The sequence below is a fragment of the Chiloscyllium plagiosum genome, unplaced genomic scaffold (genome assembly GCF_037043375.1).
Source record: "Chiloscyllium plagiosum isolate Xiang-an unplaced genomic scaffold, Cpla_swu_hap1 HiC_scaffold_13, whole genome shotgun sequence".
NCBI classification, from domain to species: Eukaryota; Metazoa; Chordata; class Chondrichthyes; order Orectolobiformes; family Hemiscylliidae; genus Chiloscyllium; species Chiloscyllium plagiosum.
Genome location: NW_028270151.1, coordinates 74,015,710 through 74,037,230, shown reverse-complemented (window position 1 = coordinate 74,037,230; position 21,521 = coordinate 74,015,710). Strand labels below are relative to the sequence as shown.

At 43.3% G+C, this 21,521-nt stretch overlaps 1 protein-coding gene and 1 long non-coding RNA gene across 2 annotated transcripts in view; both read left to right on the top strand.

Annotated features, from left to right (window-relative positions):
* The window catches only part of LOC122555783 (heparan-sulfate 6-O-sulfotransferase 1-like), a 269,029-nt gene that overhangs the window by 214,329 nt on the left and 33,179 nt on the right, over positions 1-21,521 (top strand). The gene's annotated exons all lie outside the window — the stretch shown is intronic.
* Positions 5,973-21,258, top strand: LOC148148343 (uncharacterized). Its single transcript, XR_015759216.1, has 2 exons — positions 5,973-7,228; positions 21,028-21,258. It is a non-coding gene; the product is annotated as an uncharacterized LOC148148343 (long non-coding RNA).

The window sequence follows — 21,521 nt, the reverse complement described above, 5'->3', positions numbered from 1 at the left end:
AGTTCAGAGACAGTATGTTCCTGTTAGGGTGAAGGGCAAGGCTGGCCCATTGATGAGGTTTGCCCATGGAGCTTGTCATGAGATGATAGGATCATCATGGACATCCTTTGGAACACGCTATGAGCAGAACTCACCTGGTACCTGCTCTGACTTCCATGCCAAGTTTTCACAACCTGAAGCTTGTTTGGAGAGCTTTGTAAGATAGAAGGCTGTATATAAATGAGACCAGTCACGCTATCAACAAGGCATTTAACAAATAATCGTCATTGTCAATTCGCAAGTCCCCGCTACCTAGCAATACAATTGCTACACCGCACATGAAAAGCAGAAACGATAGCATGAGTTGCTCCCATCATCAAGTCGGGCATCACCAGTTGTCTTATCTGATTCTGCCCATGTATCTTTCCAGAGCTCACTTGTCTCAGCTTGTTCAAAGGTTTCTCTTTGAGTCTTTGGAATCTTATTCAGGTGCCTTTGTGACATTGGTCAGAGGTAGCCAAGGGTCTGGGACAAGGTGATATCCACTTACTCATCTGGCTTGTCAATTAAAGGCTACTCCCTGTACAAACCTCGGTAATTATAGCTGCTCGTAATATAAGGAGGTTCAATTAAAGATCAGCAACTTGACTGTAAATTTCAGGCTACAGCTCACCAAGTCCAGAATCGAAGGCTCAGCTTTTGCTTTTTATTTTAAGATTGCTCCATCTCTCTATCGAATTGTGATATCTTTACTGTCATTGGCATGCACCCGAAGCAAGATTTTTTCATATCTATTGACAGATCTCCATGATGTTGCTCATGGCAACTCAAAGGTTCATCCTTTTTGAGGAACCCAATGTAATGCTGTGATCCAAATGAAACTACTTTTTTCTATAAAGTATACAGAGTCTTGCAGCTTTGGATAGAAGCAGAGTGAGGATGTACTGCAATTAATTTGAGCTGCACATTTCTGTTTTAAAGAGTAATTGGTGAGGTCGGTTTTAGGCTGAAGATATTCTGGCTAATGACATTTGCCAACTGAAGTATTTTCAGTTAATGAGGGTCTGTGTATTTCCAAAGACCTGACATTTGTTTTAAAGTGTGACACAATAATTTTCAGTGCAATTAACAGAAATGCATACAGCTTCTCAGATTGTGGGTAAATATAGATATTGTTTGCTATAAATAGATATTTAGCTTAAATGCAGTAGACAAATTCCTTACACAGTTGTTAAACGCATGGATGTGATGCCGACTCATCTCAATTTATTTGCTCTCTGTGCACAAGCTCACCAAGTCTCTGTTAACTCCCTTCCCATCACCATATTAAATATAAAACTGTCTCTGGTATTCTTGATCTGAAGTTAGCGAAGGTTTACTTCCTGCATTACAAAGTTATTTTTCTTGACATGCTGATTTTACTTTCTTTCTCTTCTCTTACGTTCTCGAACTTATTCCTTGAAGATGTTATTTCATGACTGGCTTCTCTCTCCTTAATTACGTTAAATAGTTTGTCAACTGCTAGGGCCATCACAACTGGGTCTGAGCCAGCTTACCATGTACAGTCATGACTTACCTGGTAGAGGACTTCTTCCAGAAGATTATTGGCCATAAAGTCAAAGCTGACATTCCAGTGCAGTACTGAGGGAATTCTCCAGTGTTGGAGGTGTTACCTGCCAGATGAAAGGTTACAACAGGACCTTGCCTGCCCCTTAGGTGGGCATAAAGGATCCCATAATACCTCTGCAAAGAAAGGCAGAGAGTCCTCCCCAGTGTCCTGACAAGTAGTTTCCCATCAACTAACATTTCAGAAATAGATTAGCTTGCCAGAGAGTCAAAAGAGAAGTATGGCATGGAAGCAGAACCCTTCGGTCCAACTCGTCCATGCCAACCAGATATCCGAACCTAATCTAGTCCCATTTGCCAGCACATGGCCCATATCCCTCTAAACCCTTCCTATTCATTTACCCATCCAGATGCCTTTTAAATGCTGTAATTGTACCAGCCTCCACCACTTCCTCTGGCAGCTCATTCCATACATGTACCACCCTCTGTGTGAAGAATTGCCCCTTAGGTCTCTTCTATATCTTTCCCCTCTCACCCTAAACCTATGCCCTTTTGTTCTGGACTCACCCAGCCTAGGGAAAAGACCTTGTCTATTTACCTAGCCATTCCCCTCATGATTTTATAAACCTCTATAACGTCACCCCACAACCTCCAATGCTCCATGGAAAACAGCCCCTCCCTGTAGCTCAAACCCTCCAACACCGACAACATCCTTGTAACTCTTTTCTGAACCCTTTCAGTTTTCGCAACATTTTTCCTAAAGGAGGGACCAGAATTGCTTGCAATATGCCAAGAGTGCCCTAACCAATATCGCGTACAGCTGCAACATGACCTCCTAACTCCAAAAGCAATGCTCTGACCAATAAAGAAAAGCATACCATTTACCACCTTCACATCCTATCTACCTGCGACTCCACTTACAAGGAGCTATGAACCTGCACTCGTTATCGCATTTCAACTCATGGGTCCCTGCTATGTGCACATTGGCTGCCATGTTTCCTACATTGCAACATCAACTGTGTAAAGGCATTTTGGGTGCCCTGAGATTGTGAAAAGCTCTACAAAGCATGATATGAATGCTTTGTTTATTTTCACAGAACATTGTGTGCACATTTTAGTTTAAAGTTTGCTGCAAAATGATAAAACCTAACTGATTTATTTGCTCTTGAGCCGAATTTGTTGAAACCAACCCTAACAACTCTTTCTGTACCTTGATAGAGAGCAATTTTAAAAAAGTACAGAATAAGGCTAAGATGGAGATCTTGTTGATCTGGTTGAATCTGCATCATTTGGCTCAGTGAGTCTATAAATTGAGCCATTGGGAAGCTCAGTACAATCTTGAAAGATGAGTTAGAAAATGCAATTACTACTAGATATAAGACATGATTGGATTTTCTTTAAGCTAATAAGCCCATATATAATATACACCCCCACACAAAATGGACTATCAATAAGTTACCTTTGTGTATTGTGGAGAGGTGCCTTACATCGGCCAGGAACTGGGAAGAATTAATTTACACCCTGCTATGTTTGGACTAATGCAGTGTGGAGCCTATTTCACAGGCCTCTATTTGGTTTTATTTATTAACCAATTCGAAAAGAACCCACAAGTATTGTGCCATGTATCAAAGGAGAATTTTCTAGTGATCAGCGAGCAGAGAAAGGTCATGGTCAAGGCTATCAATTTGCAATCTGCTCAGAATTATAGAGAATCACTGAATGCAATCTCTAAGAAGTTAGCTGAAATATTGGATCATTAAAACATAATCTTCACAAAACCAAACATTAAATGAAGACCCAAATAATTAATTAGCTTATAGCATAGTTCTATGCTTATAGTTGCAGACACATTCTGACCAGGTCCCTGCAGATGATTGTGATTCAAGCAACTGATTTGTCAGGTGATTGAGAAGCTTCCATTTTAAGATTGTGGGGGGTGGGCGTCTGAAAGAATTAATGGTGCAGCGAACTGTTTGCTTGAAATTCCCATATATCAAAATCGAGTTTGACAATCAATCACCATAAACCAGTAGACACAATTATAAATAGTGAAATTTGATTCCCCCAGCCACTAGTAAAAGTTTGCGAACAGTGCATAATAAGAATTAAGTCTTGACTTGGATGAATGTGAAATCGGTGCATGAAAGGTTTATCTTATTGGAACTAGTGGGCATGGTTTTAAAAAGGCAGCTTTCCACATAAGATGATTTTTATTTCCCCTCTGAAGTTATGAGTGCCTGTTTCCTGGACAGAAGTGGATGCAGGAGTACTTTCAGATAATTTTAATTGATTCTGTTCAGAGATGTTCTGGCACTTCTGGACCAGGTGGGATTAGAACCTGGCCTGTCTGTCTCAGAGGTAGAGACACTGCCACTGTGGCACAAGGGTTCCGGTAGCACTTTTAAGGCTGCAGTAAATAGATTCCTGACTAACGAGGTTGTAATAACTTCACAGAAGCCAGTATCCCGTCACCAAGTCACAATTTATTTGCACTTGGAGAGTCCTTAACACTGGTCTGGCTCCCTCGGAGCCAGCTCACAGAGTGACTAGGATGTCAAACACTCCTGCTTATGTCTATCAGTCAGGACTCCCTGTTTGGACCAGATTAACAGCCCCAGTCAGGGAATTCATATTCTGTGAGGCCCATCTGTCTGACCTTGTCATGATCACTGCTGAGAGTGTCAGTGGGTATCAGGGAATAGGCAGAAATGATGGATTTGAGACACAATCAGAAAAACCATGATCTCAGTGAATGGAGGAGCAGCCAAAAGGAGCTAAATGGCCTAGTTCAGCTCTTAATTTGGATGTTCATATATCTACATGTATTTCATATGGAAGGCTAAAATAAAGAAGGACTGAGACGAGGGAATGGTTGGAATATCAAAGGCTGAGTAACTCAAACCACTTCGTTCCATCAATGACAGTTTTAATAGTTGTGATTTTCCCTGTAACAGATATGGAGACAACAATATAAACAAGACCTAGGTGCATTTATTTAGTGCCTTGATGTTCCAAGTTGCCTTCAAGAAGCGCAATCATATAAAAATATGCAACTGGCCAAAGAAGAGATCCCTGCTACAGGTCAGAAAGTAAATTTTGATGCTGGAAATCTGAAAGAAAAACGGAAAAGCTCAGTACGTATTTTTTTTAAAAATGAGATTAGAATCCCTACAGTGTGGAAACAGGCGATTTGGCCCAACCAGTCCACATCGATCCTCCGAAGAGACCCTATTCCCCTACATTTACCCCTAATACTATGGGCAATTTAGCATGGCCAATTCACCTGACCTGCACATCTTTGGACTGTGGGATGAAACCAGAGTACCCAGAGGTGACCCATGCAGACACAGGGAGAATGTGTAAACTTCACACGGCTCGAGGCGGGAATTGAACTTGGTTCCTGCTGCTGTGAGGCAGCAGTGCTAATCACTGTACCACTCCTGATGTATGATAGCATCAGTACAGAGAGAAACAGATAACATTTGGGGTCGATAACCCTTTTTCGGAAGATGGACAAAGCTGAAATGCTCGGGTATGAAGACAAAGCAAGCAGAAGGATGGAGCATTTGAGGAAAGAACGAAAGAGTGGATAAGAGATTGGGCAGAAATTGGGGTGATTAATGATAAAAGGGATGACGTTGCAAGGCCAAAAGATGTGAGAATGGAACAAATCAAGATACATAAGATGTTTAACGGAAGGTATCAGTACAAAAACAGAGTCATACCAAATTTACCTTCCAAACACTCAATCAAAAAAGAACACAAAACAAAATCGAGGCAGAGGTTATGGCCTAGGACTGTTGAACTAAATGCTGAGTTTTACACAGTCCTTCCACCTTAAGATGAGCTTTATTAGAACAGTTTAGGATACCAAGGCCAGAAAAGTCAGAATGGGGCTGATGTGACAAATTAAAATGATAGTCAAAGGTTTGAAGCACCACCTTAAACAATGATAAAGAGAGAGGGAGCAGGAGCGTGTTTTAGGAAGGGAATTCCAGAATTCAAAGCCAAGACAGCAGGAGGGCAAGGTTGATGCTTTCGTGAAGCAGTTTGAGAATGAGGCTACCATCTCCCCATGGCTCTGGTAAATTCAGCATCACCATTGGAAGGAAAGGTAAAGGAAAGCCAGAAGAAAAAAATTAAACATGGGCTGCCGTTTGGAAATATGGAGGCCCGACAGATGACAGCTTATATGTGAGTAGAGCAGCTATGAGCAATCATCGATGTAGATTTGATTTTGCATGATGAATTCTGTACACTAAACCGTTTAAAGATGACAAAAGTAACATGGCATGCAATTGAGAGCAAAAAAAAACTGTATATGAAAAGGGCAGGACAGGCTGAAGCTACTGGAGCTGCTGTTGTTGACATTCATTTCCATTGTGTTTTCAGGTGATTGATGGTTGGTAATAAAGCCATCAGCACCTCCTTGTCATTTTGTCAAGTGTTTTACTGTTCACCTTCACTTAATCATTGTCCTTGTGTCATTGACTTATCTGGCAATGTCTTAACTCTCCAAAGGAGGGCAAGAAATGAACTCGAGCAAAATAATGCAGGCCTTAAAGATGTGAAGTAAAATCAGAAAATGCTGGAACTATTCTGGCAGCATTATTCTAGAGAGAAACGGGAGTTCACATTTCAGGGTTAATGTTTTAAGTCCAATTCTTCAGAACTGTTCTAAAGAAGATTATTAGACTCCAAACTCTGTTTTTCTATCTCTGCTGCTCCTGGCAGACCTGCTCAGTTTCTCCAGCACGTTTTGTTTTATTTCAGATTTCTAGCATCCGCACTATTTTGCTTTTATAAACATGTCAGCTTCTAGTAAAACGTCATCCACCTGAAATGGTTACTCTAATCCACTATTTAACAAATTCACCCTGCTTTGTTTGCAACCACTGAAACATTTAGGAATCTTCAAGCCTGACAATTACAAATTTGGAAAAATAAACATCTTGATAATTAAAGGCTCACTGAACAAAACCATCTTGACCAAAATGAGACCTCTTCATTTGTTTTTGGTACTGTCAATTGACCAACTCCAGCGGATGGCTCTGCAAGAAGGGAAGACTTTATAATCTTGTGAGATCTCTTTTCCATCCTGGTGCTGTGTACATGTGGTAATTGTTTCATGGTTTTTGAAGTTGTTAGAGGGTGTTTTCCACAGTTTCTATGGAACACAAATAGTAATAGTGCCGGTTTTCATGATCTCAGTGAGATTCTTACTTCAGCTTAGTTAACCTTGAACTGAAAGGAATGTGGTCAAGGAATGTCCATGTGTGGAGCTTACAGGAAGTGGTGTTCCCATTTCACCTGCTGCACTTGTCCTTCTGGATGTTATTGGCATGGATTTGGAAGGTATCAACGAGTGCCCTTCATCCTGCTCAAGTGTAAAATCTTCCTCTTTGTTTCCCATTCACCAAGGCTCCTTGGACAGAACCTTCCAAACACATGGCCGAGAGCATTTAGAAGGACAAGGGCAGCAGACAAAATGGGAACACATCCAACTGCTAGCTCCCCACAAGCATCATAACTTGAAAATTCATCACCATTCCTTCACTGCCGCTGAGTCAAACAACTGCACCTCCCTCCCCATTGGCATTGTGGATTTTCCAACGCAAATGGACTGCAACTGTTCAAGAAGGCCCCATGATCTGAAGGGCAGCTACTGATGGACAACAAAATGGTGGGCCAGCCAGCAGTATCCACGTCCCCTGAGCTAATTTTGTTTGAAAAAAAACATTTGCTAAATGCGTTGCTAGTTGCTGTTCCATGGGTAATCTAAAATCCTTTTCTGAGGTGGCTATTCTTTACAGGTTAATCAACCATGGTTACTAATACAGCCATGTCAAGCCTTTTTCCTTCATCTGCATTTCCATTAGAATTCGAAGATGCGGTCAGCTACCTCTGCTGTCCTCTGAATCCAGTCACTTGCACATTCCTGATTTTAATTACTGCACTGTTGGCAGTCATTCCTGAGCTATCTTGGGGCTGAGCTGTGGAATACCCTCCCCAAACCTCGCTGCATCCTGAACTGTCTCTCCTCCTTTAATACCTGCCCCTCTGATCAAGCTGTTACTGACCCCTGTCCTCATAGTTGAAAATGTGTTGCTGGAAAAGCGCAGCAGGTCAGGAAGCATCCCAGGAACAGGAGAATCGACATTTCGGACATAAGCCCTTCTTCAGGAATGAGGAAAGTGTGTCCAGCAGGCTAAGATAAAAGGTAGGGAGGAGGGACTTGGGGGAGGGGCGTTGGAAATGCAATAGGTGGAAGGAGGTCAAGGTGAGGGTGATAGGCCGGAGTGGGGTGGGGGCGGAGAGGTCAGGAAGAAGATTGCAGGTTAGGAAGGCAGTGCTGAGTTTGAGGGATTTGACTGAGACAAGGTGGGGGGAGGGGAAATGAGGAAACTGGAGAAATCTGAGTTTATCCCTTGTGGTTGCAGGGTTCCTAGGCGGAAGATGAGGCGCTCTTCCTCCAACCGTCGTGTTGCCATGGTCTGGCGATGGAGGAGTCCAAGGACCTGCATGTCCTTGGTGGAGTGGGAGGGGGAGTTGAAGTGTTGAGCCACGGGGTGGTTCGGTTGGTTGGTCCGGGTATCCCAGAGGTGTTCTCTGAAACGTTCCGCAAGTAGGCGGCCTGTCTCCCCAATATAGCGGAGGCCACATTGGGTGCAGCGGATGCAATAGATGATGTGTGTGGAGGTGCAGGTGAATTTGTGGCAGATATGGAAGTATCCCTTGGGGCCTTGGAGGGAAGTAAGCGGGGAGGTGTGTACACACATCATCTATTGCATCCGCTGCACCCAATGTGGCCTCCTCTATATTGGGGAGACAGACCACCTACTTGCGGAACGTTTCAAAGAACACCTCTGAGACACCCAGACCAACCAACTCAACCACCCCGTGGCTCAACACTTCAACTCCCCCTCCCACTCCACCAAGGACATGCAGGTCCTTGGACTCCTCCATTGCCAGACCATAGCAACACGACGGTTGGAGGAAGAGCGCCTCATCTTCCGCCTAGGAACCCTCCAACCACAAGGGATAAACTCAGATTTCTCCAGTTTCCTCATTTCCCCTCCCCCCACCTTGTCTCAGTCAAATCCCTCAAACTCAGCACCGCCTTCCTAACCTGCACTCTTCTTCCTGACCTCTCCGCCCCCACCCCACTCCGGCCTATCACCCTCACCTTGACCTCCTTCCACCTATTGCATTTCAAAGCCCCTCCCCCAAGTCCCTTCTCCCTACCATTTATCTTAGCCTGCTGGACACACTTTCCTCATTCCTGAAGAAGGGCTTATGCCCGAAATGTCGATTCTCCTGTTCCTGGATGCTGCCTGACCTGCTGCGCTTTTCCAGCAACACATTTTCAGCTCTGATCTCCAGCATCTGCAGTCCTCACTTTCTCCTGTCCTCATTGTGCTGAGTGTGGTTCAATGTCAGATTTTGTTCAGTGCTGCTTAGAAGTGCCATGGGACATTGTACAACGTTAAAGGAAGATTTTATATTTGTGTATAAACTTGTGTTTCACACTGTTACCAATATTGTAACAATGATTCCAGTACAAGATGTTCTTTATACTGCAAATTTTTTTGAGGGAAGCAAATTAGTTAAGTACATGAGGTTGAAAGGAATAGAAGGATATGTTGACGCAGTTGAATGAGGTAGAGTGGGCGTTAGCTCTTGTGGAGCATAACCATTAAGATAGAGCAGTTGGGCTGAATGGACTAATTATGTGCTGTGAATTCTATGTAACTTTCAGTATTGTGACATTCACATGAAGAATTGATCGAATTCTGGTTTCATTGCTGTAAAACAACCAGCAAATCATTTCTAAGTTTGGCAGCATATGTGTCTCCCCCTTTCTTTCCTGTTTCATATCCAGTGACTAATAGAAGTAGATCTCATTTGGAACTGAGATTAAATTTCAGCACTGATAACGACTGATGTTTGTACAGAGATTGCATTGTTTACTCCTGAGCTGGCTGCTCTAATGGAGGCGGATAGTTTTCAGTTTATTATTTTTTTCATTAAAAACCTAGCAATAAGTTGGGCACATCGTACCTTTTTTAATCTGTTTTATTTTCTCTGTGTTCTGTTAAAAGTGGCAAAATCTAATGAAATTTTTTTTTCTCTGTCTCTTAACGCTGCCTGCTCTCTGATGCGTGCTGTTGCTTGATGTTCAATTATCTGGCTTTGCAACCCTATGGCTGGATCAAATAGGTAAGAACAGTTTCAAAAACAAAACAGGTTTAATATTAAGGTCACATAAATAATTTTGTTTACAGTGGATGTAAGCAGATGTTCGATATGTTTTATTTTCACCAGTCTGCATTTCGTTTCGTTCATTGATTTCAAATGTGGCCAAACGATCCAATTTGAGTGCATTCACAGAGGGACTGCAATATTCTCTTTGTCCTGCTGGTCCTTCTCATAGTAGCCTACACAGTAGTGTCAGAAGTGATTTAATTATTCACATCTTGTAGATTTTCCAGCTGTAGCTACTACTAGACATTGGACATGAATGTAAGGTCTGGCTAATTTGCCTTGCCCACACTTGTCGAAGCGCACTGAGGCCAGTTTTAATGTTGTTAATACAATGCCACAGCCAGAATGAGTGAACTTAAGGCAGAAAGAGCTTTAAAGCATTGGTTGGAGGACACCAGAATCATATGGGGGTTGGAATGTTCTGATTCCTGCATTAAGGAATTATAAGAGACAGATGGGAGTTAACGATCTGTCGGTGGATGGAATTGAGGAGGAGAGGCTCCACTGATTTACATTCGGTGAGATCTGGATCTGAAAGGTGAAATTTCCATTTCAAAATAAGCCTGCCACCTGTAGAAAGTCGCTGCTGAAATGCAGCACCTTGCACGAGTTTATCGTGGGCTAGTAGACAGGCCTGGGTCGGAGGACTGCCATTTAGAAACGCAGTCACACAATGTAGAGCCAAAACCCAAAGGAGCCAAAATCAATGGTGGCAGCAATACAAGACAGTGAAATTTGAAAAAAAAAGAGGGTGGAATCTTCCTACTGGGTCTAACAATGGTGGGCATTAGTTCCAATTTGTTGCAGAATCAGATAAGAAATTTGGTGAAGCCTGTCTAAACTCCAGCATCATCTCACTCCACCTTTAATATAATTTTAGTCAACTTGTTCAGACACACGAGGACCACATCTGGAGCAGGGGTGGGGGAGGGGTGGGGGTGGGGGTGGAATTACGAACCCTTGGATTTGAGGCCCAGACGTAGGGACACTACAACAAGACCCTTATCATTGCACTTTTTATGATTTTCACAGGGACATGCACCGCACGTCTGCAGACATTGCTCCAACTGATACGTACCCCACCTCTAAGAACCCTGATGGCACCTCTCTGATCCATTTGCAGTCCGTTTCTGCACTTCAGAGCTGCACCGACAACTATTGCAATGCTATTGCAAGCACACTGTGCACTCAGTTTGGGGGGAGGGGAGGGGGGGTGCGGGGAGGGAGGGGGCGGCGGGGAGGGAGGGGTGGGGGGGGGGGAGCCCAGCTTGTGGAGCACACCTTCATACTCTTCATTCGCTTTCAGGCCGCTCATTCATTCTGACCTTCAGTGTGCACACGGCATCCCTGCCTTGCATTCCCTTTTTTGCGCTTTGTGCCCTCAGCAAGAGATACAAGGCTATTGTTACTTCAGTCTTGCCTTGCCTTTTAGTGCAGACACAATCCAGGAAGCTCGGCCTGTTTGTCACCAGGCCTCAGTCAAGTGAAAGTCTTTGCTCAGAGCATCCAGCACAGTAAGTCTAGTGCAGTCTCTCATCCCAGTCCAGGGGCTTGGACGTGGTCAGTCAGCCACTCAGGGCAGCCCGAGTCAGGCTGCTCTCCACATCAGGGGTGAGGAGCTGAACGACAGGCAGGCCATTACCATCTTGATTCTTCCTGCCCCATTGTCGGCTGCTTTCCTCCTGGAATGAAAGGCAGATATTCCAAGAAGATAGAAATGTGTAGATTGGTGTTACTTACGGTGAATTCAGGGAGGTATCCCAGCGGGTGAGTAGGCAATACAGAGATCATGTAGAATTAATGGTGATGCACCTGGCGATGGGTCAGGTTGAGTGAAGGAAGGCATTGCACGTGATAGTGAGATATTAGCAGGTGAGTACAGCAGCATTGATAGAGAGAGTGTGAACTATTGGAGACGAGATGGTGACACTTACCCTGGTGGAGTGGAGACTTACTCCTCCAGTGCTGCATATTCCTCCAAATGGCTGTGACTATGTTAGCTCACTGCCACCTCAGACTGGCATATACTCAGGAAGGAGGAAGCTCTGTGTCTGCACCGTCACAACCAGCAGCATTCCAGGTTCAGGACTGTACAGAAAGATGCCAGTTTACCCCTTTCTGTCATGTCTGGGGCAAATGTTGGCGACCACACAGGGCAGCTCCGAACTGACAGTTTCTCTGAGTGTTCCACAGGCTTTCAAAGTTGGCATGGGTGCAAGGTGAATTCTGGGATATGTACCGAGACCCAAGTTGTTCAGGGAATGTGGTGTGGTAAGATGGGACTGGAATCAGTCAGCTGGAACCAAAAGGCTAGGAGGAAGGTTAAAAGGAGTGGGCCTTTTGCTGGGAGCTGGGATCATGCAAAGAATGTTCCCACCTCCAGCCCCATTTAACCCATCAGCATCCTACTGCCGGATTTCTGTATAACGTGCGCCTGTGCCTCTACTGCAGTAATAATAGATGGCCATTAATTGGCTACTCATGGGTATCAGTAGGCCCGAGGGTCATCAAGGAAATCAGTTTCCAAATGTCATGTTTAAAATGAACCCAGAATCACTCAGCATGAATTATCAAAGCTGGACACTATGTAGTAATTATTTTGCTTGAGGGGTCAGGTAGCGGGAACAGTGCCACACTGTGTTCAATGCAAGGCTCTTATTGAAGTGATCTTAAGATGTCTGCCCACACAGTGAGTGGGCCTCATGGTAGATGTCACATGACAATGGTGAATTAAGATGAACGTTTGTATATGTTTGCATTTCACTCTAAGCAACGGGGGAGGTCAATTTTGGAGCACAGGAATTTGACTCATTTCGGAAATCTTAGATCCAGGTCAAATGTTAATGTTGTAGTGAATTAACCTGCAGGCGGAGAGCTTTTCTTCCCCTCCCTCCCCCTTCACATATACCTGGAACCCTCCCCTCACCCGGTGTGGTTGCTGGCCAGCCATTGCCAGGAGGGGAATGAAATCAGCAGTGACCGATTGGGGGCGGGGGGCATACCAAACACAAGGAGGTGGGAATGAGGACACACAGACGGCTCTAATGCACTTAGGAAAATTCAGCCACTGCTTACAAGACAGTGTGAAGCACATAGGATGCCTTGTAACAATACCAGACCAAACTGCCGTTCTCACTGCATAATCGGCCTGTAGGTCAAAGCAGGAGATAGAAGGTTGCTCGTTATTAGAATAGGTGCATTGCCAGTGTTAACTGAGTCAGCAACTGGTAGGAATGATGGCAATCCTTTGCTGCCATAGATAAATACTGATAACTGTGTAATGTGTTTACTGAAAAATTTTATGCTTGCCTCGTGTTTTCTGCAAAGTGCAGATAAAGTGACCCAGACTTTTTTTTTTGCAAATCTTTCATCCAAATCCCATTTAATCATTCACTTCACAACTCAATCTCAGCAGAAGCAGAAAGCATTGTTAAGAAAAAAAAATCAGTATTTCATACAGAAGTGATATGACTTCCAAAAGAAAAAAAAAATTACTGGGAAACATAAAACTGCAATTTGCAGTGAGTTGGTTGGTGCATTGAGCAGAAGGAAAAGGATAATCAGGGGAAGTGTTTCATGTGTGTTTTGGGAGTTGTATTTAATTGTGCCTGCATTGCAATTTCAATTTACATAGTAAATGAGAAACAGCATGAACGTGCAATACTGATGGTGTGCTGCTTTGTTGGAGGAATTATTCTTCAGCCTATCCAGCCTCTCCTTATAACTCAAACCCTCCAATCCCAGCGACATCCTGATAAATCATTTCTGAACTCTCTGCAGCTTAATGGTATCCTTCATATAAGGGTGTAACCAGAACTGGACACAGTACTCCAGAAGAGGCCTCATCCATGTCCTGGATATTGGGCACCAACATTTCATACTTACCCCACATCCATAGACATTGAGGTCTAATGTGCACCTCTACGAATGTTCATGGCACATCTCTGACCCACCTACAGGTCACTTCTGCACTTCATCGCTGCAACTCGAGCCACACCAGCACCAATCATTGTAATACTGCAGCAAGTCACTGTGTGCTCAGGAGCACACACCCAGCCCATGGCCTAAACAGCCTTTATCTTCACATTCATTGTACTCTGAGCCTACCAGGATTCTCATGGCATCCCTGCCTTGCATTGCCTTGCGTTTTTGTGCTTTGTCCTCTCAGCCAGCGATACCAGGATCAATATTACTGCTGTTTGGCCACGTAATGGGAGACACAAAGCCAGCAAGTTTGTCAAGCCTCGATTAAGTCCAGAGGGGATTGCAACACAGTATGCCCAGGGTAGTCTCTGATACCAGTCAGGGGCTTACCCTGGGTGGCCAGAGACAGGACGCCCTCTGTAAGGGTCGAGGTGCTGAATGTCAGGCAGCACTCTCACTGTTGTGTTGCTTTCTGCTCTTTCGAGGGCTGGTATTCGTACAGCGTGAGAGGAAAGCAAGTATTATCGGAGATGAAAGGCGATGGCCACAGCTAGAACTGTCGATGCCAGTGGGGAAGTGACCGGAGTGAGCGATTAGGCAACACAGAGGGCAATGCAGGGTTAGTGAAACTCCGGTGGGGTTGGGGGGGGGGGGGGTCTAAAAATCATGAGAGGTTTAGACAGGGTGGATAGCAAGAAACCTTTTCCCCAGAGTGGGGGGACTCTATTACTCGGGGTCACGAGTTCAAGGTGAGAGGGGATAAGTTTAAGGGAGGTATGTATGGGAAGTTCTTTATGCAGAGGGTGGTGGGGCCACAGGATTCGGTGTTGGGACCGCAGCTGTTCACTTTATATATTAATGATCTGGATGAAGGGGCTGGGGGTATTCTGGCAAAGTTCGGCAATGATAAACAGTTAGGCGGACAGGCAGGTGGCTCTGAGCAGGTGGGGAGGCTGAGGACAGATTTAGACAGATGAGGAGAGTGGTCCAAGAAATGGCTGATGAAATTCAATGTGAGCAAATGCGAGGTCTTGTACTTTGGCAAAAAAAAATACAGGGACGGACTATTTTCTAAATGGTGAGAAAACTCATAAAGCCAAAGTACAAAGGAATCTGGGAGTGCTAGTCCAGGATTCTCTAAAGGTTGACTTGCAGGTTGAGTACGTAGTTAAGAAAGCAAATGTAATGTTGTAATTTATCTCAAGAGGGTTGCAGTGTAAAAGCAGTGATGTGCTACTGAGAATTTATAAAACTCTGGTTAGGCCCCATTTAGAATACTGTGTCCAGTTTTGAGACCCATACCTCAGGAAGGACAAACTGGTTCTGGAGCATGTACAGCGGAGATTCACTTGGATGATCCCTGGAATGGTAGGCCGAACATATGATGACTGGCTGAGAATCCTGACATTGTATTCATTTAGAGTTTAGAAAGTTGAGGGGAGATCTAATAGAAACTTACAAGATAATGCATGGCTTAGAAAGGGTGGACACTGGGAATTTGTTTCCGTCAGGCAGGGATACTACAACCTGTGGGCACAGCGTTAGAATTAGAGGGGGTCAATTTATATCAGAAATGAGGAGACATTTCTTCAGCCAGAGAGTGGTGGGCCTGTGGAATTAATTGCCACAGAGCACATTGGAGGCCAGGACATTAAATGTCTTCAAGGCAGAGATTGATAAATTCTTAATCTTACAAGGAATTAAGGGATATAGGGAGAGTGCAGGTAAGTGGTGTTGAAATGCCCATCAGTCATGATTGAATGGCAGGTGAACTCGATGGGGCAAATGGCCTTCCTTCCACTCCTATGTCTTATGGTGGGTACCAGGAATGCATTGCCAGCGGAGGTGGTTGGGGCAGGCATGATAGTGTTATTTAAGATGCATCTAGTCAGATACATGAATGGGCAGGGAGCAGAGGGATACAGATCCTTAGAAAATAGGCAACAGGTTTTGATAGAGGATCTGGATTAGCGCAGGCTTGGAGGGCTGAAGGACCTGTTTGTGTGCTGTAATTTTCTTTGGGATGTGGGTACAGGAGCAGAGATTGTATGTGTTATGTGTTATCAGAGAGAAAGTAGCTGCATTTACCCTGGTGGAGTAACGAAGGACATTGACCTTCTTCCTTCATTGCTGGGCATTCTTCCCGATGACTGAGCCTGCTTTACCTTCAGCCCATGTTCTGCTGTCATGGCTTCTATTGCTGGGCCTCGGGGTAGAGGATGTACTGCGTCTGCACTACACCATCCACCAGGGTGTCCACATCCCTGGCTGCAAAGTCGGGCATGATTACCCTCTGGCTGCTATGTCCAGGACAAAGGTTAGCAGCCACACAGGGTAGCTCTGGTTTGGCAGGGCATTTCTGCACTAACCGAGCTTCTCCAACTGCACCACGGGTTTTCAAAGATAGCTCGGGTGCATGAGATACTGATCTTTCAGCTGATAGCTGCTGAGTGGCGGTTAGTTCCAAGAACAACCCTTGGTAAAATGAGAGATATTGTAGGGCTTGGCAAGTAATCACTAAGGTAAGTTTGGTAAGACAGGGCAAGTAAACTCAAAACGACCACCCACTTAAAAATAAAACTTGACGCAACGTCGTCTTAGCCAGAAAAAGCTAAAATTAACCCATAGTCCAAGTCAAGATCCTGGTTGGCTCAGAGGAGAACTTGCAGGCAGTGAAGTTTCAGTGCATCTGCCTTGTCCTTCTGGGTAATAGCAGTTACTGCTTTGAGAGGTGCTGTCTGAGGAGCATTGGTGTGTTCTACCATACTCCTGACTAGTGTCTTGTAAGTGGTTGATAGGCTGTGGGAGTCATGACATGAGCTACTAACCACAGAATTCCAGGCTCTGAACAGTAATTGAAGCCACAATATTTATGTGGCTGATCTAGTTCAGTTCCTGGCGAGTACAAACCACCAGGAGCTGTTGATGTTAATGCCATTGAATCAAGAGGAAATGTTTAGATTCTCTCCAGTTAGAAATGGCTTTGTCTGATATTTATGTGGCTTTTTTTTTTGCCACTTACCAGTCCAAGCCTGAAATTTGATGCACATTGATGTGAACTGCCTCAGTATCCAAACATTGAACATTATTGATGAAAATTACTCAGAAACAGTAAGACAGACCAATGGAATTTCATGTTGGACAGACTGTAGGTGGTGGAGTTCCGGATGAACTGGAGCTTGGAAGAGCAGTGATAAGGATATTGGAAAACCTTGACTTCAGCAATATCATAGAAAAGGAGGCAGAAATAAAATTCTGCAAGTAAAACTTGACAGTCTTAAGGATGAAATTGATGTCGGGGCTTAAAGCTTTTGATCATGGTCTAGCAGAACACCAAGCTTCAGTGAGAGTTCAAAAGGTTGCGTAGAATTGAGGAGAATAAAACGCAGTTGTGTGGAAATTAAACTTGGGGAAAGAATGAATGTTGCATATAAAGAGAGAAAGAGGACTGCGATGGTGAACAGCATCGTTTCTCTTGTTGAATTATGTGTAATGGATGTGAAAGGGGACTATTATTCTAAGGTTGCAAACCAATGTCAGTCACCTCTGCTGGTTACATTTTTAGTGCGACCCACCATTAAAAAGGCTAATGGGGAAGTGGTTTATCTTTGTAGTTAGGCATGTTAGGATTTTGTTACTGATCTAATTGTATGGAAGTACGTTCATTTATTTGCATAAACTTGATGTCTAAATTGGCGTTTAAATTATTACAAAGCAGACTGCAAACATAACTAAAACTGTGAAGTAACCTACTAGCGTTTCTTTGAAGAAGAAACATTGATCTCTGTCAGTGGAAAATGATGATGGATTTGAATCCTTCCCCCTCTTTCTTTGATATTACTGAGAATGAATTTGTCATTCTACAGCATTGCATGCTGACTATGAACCTGCTGTTCAAACAAAGAATCCAGCAGTCATTCCACTTGGGGCAGAAGGTTTGTGAGAAGCCACCTGTGAAGGTGCTCTCGGTACTTCTCATAAAGCAATTACAAAAGAGAAGGTATTGCAGTGAGTGATGAGTGGTTGCATGCTTTGTAGATAATGATGTTCATTTAACGAGCTGGTGCAGTCATGATGGTCAAACGACTTCCCTTCTGTCCTGTAATAATTCTGTGACAATGCAGTTGGTTGTACAAGCAAGTATCGCGGGTTGTACCTGAAAGACCCTGTACAATTCACTGGTGTCGCCAAAGTAGTCGACATTTATATATTTTGCTTTTCCACTTTGTGATTCCTCCCTGTAATCCCTGTTCCTTGAAGCAGCTGCCTTTCTGTCAGATTTGTAGTATGCATTACAGTTAAAAATGTTCATAAAGAAAAGCTCTGCTCAATATTATCCAGCAAAAGAATGTCGGTGGCTTCTGACAGAAGATGTATTGTTTGTGGCTCTCTAATGAGGATACAATCCAACACGCCCTCTATAATGTGCCCCTAATGGGAACTATTTTTAACATTCCCTTGAGTACTGTACAGAGCCATTATTATAATCAACATTGTGTGTTAGAGATGTAAAAATACAATTTTTATCAGTACTCAGAGTGAAATGCCTGCCACCTTTTGTAGTCTCAGTATGAAATGCTTCCAGTCAGACATTAGGCAGACCAGATGGGATGAGGTTTCTTCAGTTCTATCCTAACAGCAGGCCAGAATCCAAGTCTAAGAAGAGCTCGCTGTAAAACACTACTGTGACATTTCCAACACTCGCCATCCTTGGGGCCTCTCTTAAATGAGTCTGATTGCCAATCTAAAGGCCATTAGTGTTGAAGAGCAGTTGTTTTGTGCTTTGGACTTGTGCCCAGTCACAACCAATTGAAACTGTGTAAAATTCATTTCATGTAAGATCCTACAGTCAGCAGACAGACACAGGATTTTTTTATATCCATGTGCACTTCAAACACTAGAGGTGAATGCAGAGTCATAATTCCCTATGCCAACTTCTCTTATATGGATTACTTGTTACAGTAGAAAAATAGACTACTCAGTCCATCAACTCTACATCCATGTGTTTTCCTTCCGAAAAGTCATCTACCTTAATCCCCTAATCATGTGCACACTCCCCATCTCCTTTAATATTCTCTTCTTTCATGAGCAATCATCAATTTAAATTATTTGCTTTTTGAATCTGACACTTTGCTATCAGCTGAAAATTTCCAATTGTAACTACGTACTGGGCAGAAGGTTTTGTCATTCAAACCCCTTCACCTCAAACATTTTCTAATTTTCTTGGCTCTTAGAAATTTATGCCACTTCTCAAACCTTTATCGCCTTGAAGGTGAAGTTGGGTCACCTTCCATGGACTTACATGGAATAATGTAAGTTAGATGGGCTTCACATTGATATGACAGGTCGGCGCAACATCGAGGGCCGAAGGGCCTGTACTGCGCTGTAATGTTCTATGTTCTATGTTCAAGTCTAGTATATCTTGGCCTATTGAGAAAAATGCACTGGCACCTAAGCCCCACTGCTCCCAAAAGTTAAAGATTTAATCAAATTACTCAAAATCGCCAATTTACTTGTCTGAATGCAGACAAACAAATGAAAATGCATTGGTGTTATTGAAAAATATATTAAGGGAACACAGTTCAATAGCACCAATCGACAGAATTCAGTGAGCTCTCCTTTTGCTTCTCCTGAGTCCTTCTGATCACTGATTTTCTTTCTCCCAAGTCCAACAGTTCTTTACTGCACAGACAGGTCAATTGACACACCAATTGTTCAGTCTCCCAGCCACTGATTAAAGGGAGCAGTTTATAGGCAAAGCATGAGTGAGAATCTGTCTTCCAATTCTTTGTCACTTCTCTGCATGGAGAGAGATGCTATCTTTATTTATAAGAACCTTGAGGCTTTCTGCCTCTGCAGTGTTCATACACTGGCACCTGGGCATGTTGGCAGTCTTATCAGAGAGTTGATATTGTGCTGAGCATTCCTGATTCTCTGAACTGATCCTGACTGAAAAACGCATTGACAGGCTGTTTTTAAGCAAACCTGCCCTGAACACAACAGTGCCAATGAATCCAGTAATTCAGCAATCCTCTCCCTCTGTTTGAAAAAAGCAACAGTGTGAATGAAACTCATAATGAGTTCCAGTAACTCGTTTTAAAACAGCAACATTTCCTTCCACAGTTTCCTTGGTTTAAAGCAGTATTCTTTTCCCACCTTGGTCCACAATCCAAAATAAAGGAAAGTTTCAAAAATGCGGTCCTTAAAAGTGAATAAAGTTGCAACTTCTCAAATCTCTCCTAATAATAAACAATCATAATGCTAAAACTGAGTTGTACCTTTCCGTTGCTTTCCTGTGACCCCATTTCCACAACTGCATACAATAATTTGCACTCACCCAACTATTGTGTAGTCTTGTCAACAATTTCTTTGTTGTCTGAATTCTGTGCAATTATATAGAAACTATTCCCATGGCCTTCTCAACTTGTGACGTGTCTCTCCTCATTTCAAACTTCCTCTGTTCCTGCAATCGATTAAAAATCTGAGCGTTTAAAATGTGTATGTATTTTCCTAGTTCAAAGGTGTATCCCTTTAAAGTGTTTTACATTGAACAGCTTCTGCCACCTCCTGCTACACCTTTGATTCTCCACCGTGAATTCCAATAAACCTTACAGTAATTCATCGCCGGTCAATTATAGCATTATCCTTTCCAAAAGCAAAACTGACATTTCATTGTGAAGATGCCACATTTCAGATGAGATGACAAACTGAGACCATCTCTTCTTTCTTGGGTGGCCATAAAGCTAACGTGGCATTATTTCAAAGCAGGACAGAGGGTTTATCCCCAGGACATTGTTCAATATTCAACTCCCAACCAACATCACACATACAGATTATCTTGTCATTAAATGTGCTGTTTGTGTTCCATGGCTGCTGTGTTTCCTACATCAGTGCATTTCATAAGTATTTCATTGGCCATAAAGTATTTGGGATGTCATATGGTTGCGAGAAATGCTTTAATTCATTTTGGTTTCAGAGTCTAGGTCATCTAATTTCCAAGAAGTAAGACCAGCTGGCAACACAGCATCCTATCTCCACATCTGTTAAGTCTCCAACTCCTGTATTAATCCCAGCATATCCATCTAACAAATCTCTCATCACTTGCCCCTTAATTTGTCAGCTGCAAAGGAAAGAAGTAAGTTATTTGTGTCCCTTCATGGAAGCCAGGTCTTGAGTTCATGGAGTTGGCTCAGTTTTAGAGAATTGTACACTTTTTTCTGTTAATTCTTTGCCCATTTATTATGTTGTGACCCATTTGTAATTCTTTTTTCCCAACTCACCTTTGCCAAGCAGATTCTGAAAAGCTGCTTCAGAGGGGTGGGTGTAGATGAAGAAGAGAGACAGCAGCTAACAAATCACCTTGCCCCAGTGTTTAAAAAGTCTACCAAAGGAACGCTTGTGGTGCTGTTATAACAGGCTCTCCTGGAAGAGCATCATGCTTATGGTCATCTGTCATCTCTGTGTTTTGCTTGCCATTGTACATTTATCTTGCTGCTCTTCCTCCAAAATAAAGCTTAAAGTGACTCAGAGTGTTTTTTGTGAATGAATCTGAATGAATTTTGCATTTAATTGGAGATCAATTGGAAGCTCACCAGAACAAGTTTCACCAGGCCCTCTGGAGGTCACATTATTTATATTGGAAGGTGCCATCAATGACAAAAGGACCAGTTAGTTTATTCTTGGAATGTGGCTGATTCTGGGAGTGCTGTGCTGTTTCAGCTAATAAGAACATAGAACATTACTGCACAGGAACAGGCTTTTTGGCCTCACTATGTCTTTGCCGATCG